This window comes from Myotis davidii, unplaced genomic scaffold, assembly GCF_000327345.1.
Source record: "Myotis davidii unplaced genomic scaffold, ASM32734v1 scaffold648, whole genome shotgun sequence".
Lineage (NCBI taxonomy): Eukaryota > Metazoa > Chordata > Mammalia > Chiroptera > Vespertilionidae > Myotis > Myotis davidii.
This window is the reverse complement of record NW_006299603.1, coordinates 2,113,415-2,121,184: the sequence shown is the minus strand read 5'-3', so window position 1 is coordinate 2,121,184 and position 7,770 is coordinate 2,113,415.

Here is a 7,770-nt window from a genome sequence, read left to right as displayed (position 1 = left end):
TTAGAGGGCCGGGTGCTTGGAGGCCAGCCCGCGGAAAGTGCTAACACACGGTTGCTGTTATTGTCGTGACAGGATGTATTGGGGGTAAGCAGAATTAGGGGTCAGAGTGTGGAGCATTTTAAAATGACTGTGAGGCCTGTTGGCTCACACCCTTGCCAGTGCTGGGAGTTCTCCGTCCTTTTAACACTTGCTCATGGTGGGGTGGGGGGACGACGCAGGGAGTGAGGGGTGCACAGCGTGTGATCTGGTCAGCGTCTGAGGGCTGAGGGGCAATCAGCAGAAGACCTACGAGGAGCAGGGCCCCCCAGGACTGGAGCTCAGCAGAGCTGTGGGGGATAGCAGGGAGCTCAGAGGTGGCCTCGAAGCCCCGGGGGTGGGCTACCTCTAGAAGGAGGGAGCACATGAGTGAGAAGAGTAGGGCCCTGAGGCTGGCCCTGTGACCTGGGCCTCATCTCTCTACTGTATGGCCCTCTGGCCTTTGCACTGGTCCCTCTGTCCTGTGTGTCCTTTTCCTGGCCAGCAAACTCCTACTCAGTCTACAAAGCCCATTTAAGCCCATTGAACACGCCTCCCACCAGCAAGGTGTTCTATGGAGCCTCCTCCCCAGATGCTGTGACCATGGCACAGGGTCCCAGTGCGATGCAAAGCTGTGACGGCAGAGCGTACAGCAGGCAGCAACGAAGCAGGGCTTCATGCGCATGCACAAGTGACTGTCCTTACGATGGCTCTTACTGTGTATCATGTTATTTGTGGTCTGTGGTTCCCAATAATTTGATGAACCATTCGAATTTCACAAGTGAGAAGACTGGGGCTTGGAGGAAGTGACCTGTCCACGTCCACACGGCCAGAGAGTGGCTTTGTGGTGCACGCAGCCAGGTTCACGGGGTCCCTCCTAACCCAGCCATCAGCCCGGCAGGGTCAAGGGTAGAGGGACTAGTGGCCTATTGACCCTCACCCTTCATCTCCGAAGGCACAGAGGCTTCTAGCCAGGTGGGGGGACTCCAGACAGAACACCCCGCACCTTCCCCAGGTCCATACGCAGGCTCTGAAGCAGGTCTCCCCCACCTGCCCAGCCCTAGGGCCAAAGCACGGAGACCCCAAGCCCAGCCCCACATGGCCAGCTGTCCCCCAATGCTTCTCCCTCAGCTCAGCTCCAGGCTGCAGTCACTGGCCTGACCCTGCTGCCTCTGTCCTCCTGGGCACAGGTGCTGCGACTGGTGATAGCCACACAGCCCGTCACCCCCAGGGGACCAGGACAAGGCCGGCAATAACTGCTCCCTCTACACTCTGCCAGGGATGGAGAGGTACCTCTGAGGTCACAGGCCATCCTGACCCCCAGGAGCAGCCCAATGACACAGTTGCTCCCTGTGGCCGGGTCAGGGCCCAGTGGGGGTGGTCTCTCAGCCTCGTCTCAGGCACCCCCGCCCCCATGGCCCTGAGCAGCAGTAGCAGTGCTGTAGGCACGGGGAGCAGGGAAGGACAGACACACAGCCGCAGCCCGCTGGGCATTGGGCTGGGGCCTGGTGCGCTCTGCAGGTGGACAGTGAGTATGGCTGGTGGGTTGGGAGGTGAAACTGGCCAGCAGGGAGGGGCCTTTTGGGATCGGCCTCACCCTGGAGGCCAGGCCAAGGTCAAGGACAGCTCCAGAGGACCAGGAAGGGCCAGTGAAGGTGGTTAAGAGTCGCTCCTCTGGGCTGAGGAACAGTGGAGGCTGGGAAGGAGGCTGCTGGCGTTCCGATGGTGGTAGGAGAGAAGTAGGTGGAGAAGTGTGAGGGGGGCCCTGGATAGGGAGAGGCCTGGGTCAGCAGCCCGGGCTCCACCATAGAGGCTGGCCGTCGCTACTGGGGGCTTGGAGCGTCTGTTTCCTTGCTGTTGACTGGACCAGAGACCCCACCCTCCCTCCCAGGCTCAAATGTGTGAGGATCAAATGAGGCAGTGAATGCTGGGCCACGGTCAGCGCTAACTCACAGGACTTCCTGCCCCTCCTGCCCAGCCCCCACCAGGACCCCAGTGTGCTGCTCCCAGTCAGCCTCCCTGCCCAAGGCTGCTGACAGCACAGAGAAGAGGTGTGCACTCTGGCCTCCCTGACCTTAGCGCGGTGCCGCCCCGAAGCTGTGCGCCTGGGGGGCCAGGGCCACTGGCCAGGGGAAGGAAGGAGCCAGTTCCTGGGCCAGGAAGAGGAAGGCAGGGGGAGTGCGGCAGAGGCCAGGATGACAGTGCTTCCTGCTGCGGGAAGGGAAGGACAGCGGGACAGACAACAGCCCGGCAGGAAGGATGCTCCCTCTTCAGGGCTGCAGGTGGGGGCTGGGCAGCATGGCGCCTCTGGGCCTGGCAGCCCTCAGGCCTGATCTGTCCAGCTGCTGAGCAACCTGGAGAACACGCGGTCCCCAGGGATCCTGGTCATTAAAACTGGAACATCTTTTCCAGAGGAACCACAGGGTCTGACACAGTTCCAACCCAAAGGAAGACTCAGAAGTTTATTTAACCAGCCAGCCATCCCTCTGTCCTTCCATCCACCGTCCACCCATTCATCCTGTGCATCTGTTGGTCCATGCATCCTTCTATCCATCTATCTGTCCTTCCATCTAGCCATCCTTCCTTCCACCCATCCATCCATCCACCCATCCATCCATCCATCCATCCATCCACCCATCCATCCACTCACCCATCCATCCACTCAGCCATCCACTCATCCATCCATCCACTCATCCACTCATCCATCCATCCATCCACCCATCCATCCACTCACCCATCCATCCACTCAGCCATCCACTCATCCATCCATCCACTCATCCACTCATTCATCCATCCATCCACCCATCCATCCATCCATCCATCCATCGACCCCTCCATCCACTCACCCATCCATCCACTCAGCCATCCACTCATCCATCCATCCACTCATCCACTCATTCATCCATCCATCCACCCATCCATCCATCCATCCATCCATCGACCCCTCCATCCACTCACCCATCCATCCACTCAGCCATCCACTCATCCATCCATCCACTCATCCATCCATCCATCCATCCATCCATTAAACAAGTATTTATGGAACCTTAACTCTGTGCCAGGTGTGTGCACAGGGTGTTGTAGAAAAGAGGCCCGTCCTTGTTCTTACCCCATTGAGACCTAACTGTCTGGTAGAGGAATTGGAAAAACACAACTTGGACAAATTGAGATAAGGATGAAGTAAACAACCAGGAGGCTGAGATGCGGAGGTCATGTCTAAGCGGAAGGCGAGAAGCCGGCGGTGCAGGTCACGTGAGGAGGCAAACAGGAGAAGAGGTGTGTGCAATGGGCGGGGGTTTGCAAGGAGCACATGTGGATGAGCCTCAGGCCGTGGTGGCTGGAGGGTGTGAGCAGGAGAGGAAGTGGACCAGAAGGCATTGTGGGGGGGTGTGCCAGCCCAAGGTCAGGAGTTCGGATTTTGCTGAATGTTGAGTGGGAAGGCACTGGCAGGAAAGCACAAACATGCCTTTAAACTGTCACTGGCGACTATGTGAGGAGTGGAGGACAGGAGCGGCCGAGGGGCCATGAGGGCCGAGCGCAGCGGGCAGGCCCCAGGCCCCAGGAGAGCGGACCTGGCTCAGACGTGCTTGGTGGCGGACAGAATGGCGGGTGGGAGAGATGGCCATCCACTCTGTCTGGGGCGACGGATGCTATCAAAGAGGAGCGTTTGGCCCTGGCTGGTTTGGCTCAGTGGATAGAGCATCAGCCTGTGGACAGAAGGGTCCCGGGTTCGATTCCAGTCAAGGGCACATGCTTGGGTTGTGGGCTCGATCCCCAGTGTGGAGTGTGCAGGAGGCAGCCGGTCACTGATTCTCTCTCATCATTGATGTTTCTCTCTCCCTCTCCTTTCCTCTCTGAAATCAATAAGAATATATTTAAAGACTAATTAATCCATTAATTATTATTATTATTTTAAAGAGGAGCCTTTGGCAGGGTGGAGAGGTGTGAGTCTGGAGTTCAGCCTCAGACGTGTGGAACTCGGGGTCTATGGGGCGGCCAAGCACAGTGGTAGCTGGACCCTTCAAGCTGGAGTTGAGAGAAGGGGTCTGGGCAGGAGATGGAGAACTAGAGGTATCTGGACATTTAGGAGAGAGGACGGTGGAGAACAGAGAGTGAGGTGGCAGCCTTTGGTGCTAGGCAGAGGGGCAGGGGGAGGATGAGGGGAGAGTGGGATCACAGAAGGCAGCAGAGAAGGGACAGCTCTGCTCCCTGCCCACGAGGGCCCACTGTCCTGCAGCCTGGGGGTCCTGGGAGCCGTGAAGCAGGGGATGGGGCTGTACCCAGTGGGAGGACGAGCACTGTGAGAGGAGGGAACAGGGAGAGAGCTTTGTATGGAGGGGAATGGAGGAGGACCAGTGGCTGGGAGGACGTGTAGGACCAAGGAATTGGGGTTTTATTTTTTCTTATAAGACAGGAGATGATTCCACAGAGAAATATTGGTGATCAGAAGAGAAAGAAGTAATCTGCAGGAGCCAGGTCCAGGGGGCTGGGGTCCTTGACCTGACGGAGGGCTTGACGTTGGGAGTGTCAGAGGTTTCAGGGCCCCAGGCTGGAGGTGTGGGGTTTGAATGTGGAAGCATGGGATGTCTCCATCTAATGGCTTCACTTCATTAAGGCTGAGAGGGCAGGGAGGGGGCAGAAAACCCTGACCTGCAGCCCCAGGCCCGGTTAAGGTCGGCCACTGGGAAAGAAAGCGGAGGCCGCAGTGTGGGCTCTGAAGCTCTGAGCCACTGAGGGGCACGTGCTGTCCCGGGGTTGGGGTGGAGGGTGGGAGGCAGTGATGGACCATGAGCCATGCTGTTCCAGGACAAGGGTGAGGCCAGAGGGTGGTGACAGTGGGGAGGGGTCCCTGGCCTGGAAGTGCGCACACGGCTGAAGGACTTGGCAGCAGTGCGACAAGGGCACCTAGCAGGAGAGAGGTGCTTGGTGATGGCGCACTCCCTGGGGAGGACCAGGAACAGGGTGTACCCGGGAAGTGAGGGGCCTCGGGGGCCGGGGGAGGGCGTAGAGATGATGACTGAAAAGGCGCTGGTGAGTCATCCGTGTGGATGTTGAAGTCATGGGGAATGGCCTGAATTGAGGTGGAGGGGGCTGGAGAGCCGGGAGCAGAGAATGAGGGGAAGTGACCAAGACAACAGCTGATGACAGCTTTAGTGGGGAGTGGGTGTTGCCCTCGGAGAAGGGGAGGTGGCCACAAGGAGTTCTGCACGGAGAGCAATCACCACTACAGGGCCGGTGGTGTCCTCAGAAAGCCAGGTTTCAGTGAAGGCAGGAAGGATGGAGGACAGTGATGTCTACAGCAAAGTCTGCTGATCGCACAGGTCCCCGTGGAAGTGAGTGAAGACAGAGGGGCACTGGGCAACTCAGGGCCTATGGCAGTGGTTCTCAACCTTCTGGCCCTTTAAATACAGTTCCTCATGTTGTGACCCAACCATAAAATTATTTTCGTTGCGCCCTGACCGGTTTGGCTCAGTGGATAGAGCGTCGGCCTGCGGACTTAAGGGTCCCAGGCAAATTCAGTTGAAACGGTCACCTTCTCTATCAAGCCTTCGCAGGCCTCTCCAGAGTCCAGCTTGATATGCCTGAGTGCATGAGCCTGGCCGAGCCCGGGGCTCAGATCCCCAGTGGGGAGTGTGCAGGAGGCAGCTGATCGATGTTTCTCTCTCATCAATGTTTTTGACTCTCTATCCCTCTCCCTTCCTCTCTGTAAAAATATCAATAAAATATTAAAAAAATTATTTTCGTTGCTACTTCATAACTGTAATGTTGCTACTGTTATGAATCGTCATGTAAATATCTGATATGCAGGATGGTTTTAGTCGACCCCTGTGAAAGGGTCATTCGACCGCCAAAGGGGTCGCGACCCACAAGTTGAGAACCACTGGCCTATGGCAGCAGAGAAGAGACTCACTTGGGTGGGTAAAAGGTTGACAAGCACAATGGGTGCTTCTCCTCTGACACAGCATTAGTGCAGGAGGAAGATGTATGGTGGCCTCTAGGGGGGAAGCTCCTACAAGCTCTATTCCCCTGTCCATGCATTCACCCCATTCACTTGTCTATCCAGTGACCTACACATCTATCCATCCATTCACCCACACATCCAACCACCTCTCACCCATCCATCCACCCATCCATCCACCCACCCATCCATCCACCCATCCATCCACCCACCCATCCATTCACCCATCCCATCCACCCACCCATCCATCCATACATCCATCCATCCATCCACCCACCCATCCATTCATCCACCCATCCACCCATCCACTCACCATCTATCCATGCATCTACCCACCCATCCACTCATCCACCCACCCACCCATCCACTCACCCATCCACCCACCCATCCATTCATCCATCCATCCATCCCCCCATCCACTCACCATCTATCCATCCATCCACTCATCCACCCACCCACCCATCCACTCACCCATCCACCCACCCATCCATTCATCCATCCATCCATCCCCCCATCCACTCACCATCTATCCATCCATCCACTCATCCACCCACCCACCCATCCACTCACCCATCCACCCACCCATCCATTCATCTATCCATCCATCCACCCATCCACCCACCCTCTCTCCATCCATCCACCCACCCATCCATCCACCCACCCATCCACCCCTTCATTCATCCACCCATCCATCCACCCACCCATCCACCCGTCCATCCACCCACCCATCCACCCATCCTCCTATCCATCGAGCAGGAGCACCAAGGAGGCTGACACCGTCTGAGTAGCTGTCTGCTCATTCGGAAGGGAAGCATGAGCCAGACCCGAACAAGTCAGCTTCTCGGGAAGGAGGAGCACAAATGTTCTGGGCGAAAGACTTCAGATATGGGAAGCCTGGCACTTGGGGATGATGGTGGGAGGTCCATGCCGCTCAGAGATGTGTCGGGAGATGAGGCTGGAGAGAAAGGCAGTGGGCAGAAGGGAGCGGCCTGCTTTATCTTGGAAGCAAAGGGAAGCCTTTGACATCTGTGACACCTGCCACAGCTTCGTTCTAGGGGTACCATGTGTGCCCTGGATGTGCACCCCAAAAAGGGAACCCTCAGCCTTTCTGGGGTCCCCAGGGCAACACTGCAGGCATCACTGGAGGATTGCTGTTCCCAGGCAGGGGGGTGATGGCCGCTGAGGCTCTCCTCTGGTGACCACGTGCCAGCCGCCGGGAGGCCAGGGCCTTCATTCCCCTGTGGTCCAAGCCTAAGCCCATCACGCCCCCCTCTCTGCAGCTCAGAGGCCGGCTGTCTGCCTGCTGTGGCTTTGTTCACTCTCCGCTGCCTGGGAAATCCTATTTGTCCTTTGAGGCCCAGGTCAGAGCCGCCTTCCCGATTCCTTCCCGGCCCCTCACAACAGCAGGAGGGCCTCCTCATGTGGGGTACCCTCTCCAGCAGCCCACGGATGCAGTCGGGGGCTGGTGTGCATGGGAGGCCAGGCACCACCTGGTGGCAGAGCCCACATGGAGAAGCCCCTGGGAGCGGAGCCCAGGCCACTTTTCCATTAGGGCCTGAGGGCAGGAGGGAGCGTCCTGGCTTCAGGCTAAGGAGGGACTTCCCAGCGGTCACGGTGCTCTGAGGGGCCAATATGCTCCTGTTGGTGGGCCTCAGTTTCCCTGTCTGTACAGTGGGACTGGACGCTTGGGGCGGGTTTTCCAGCCCTGGCCATCCTGTCCATTGGTGCTACACCAGGATCTTGGTGTATGGAGGGCACCGCCCAGGGCTCTTCCCAGGGAGGTTAGCGGGGTCAGG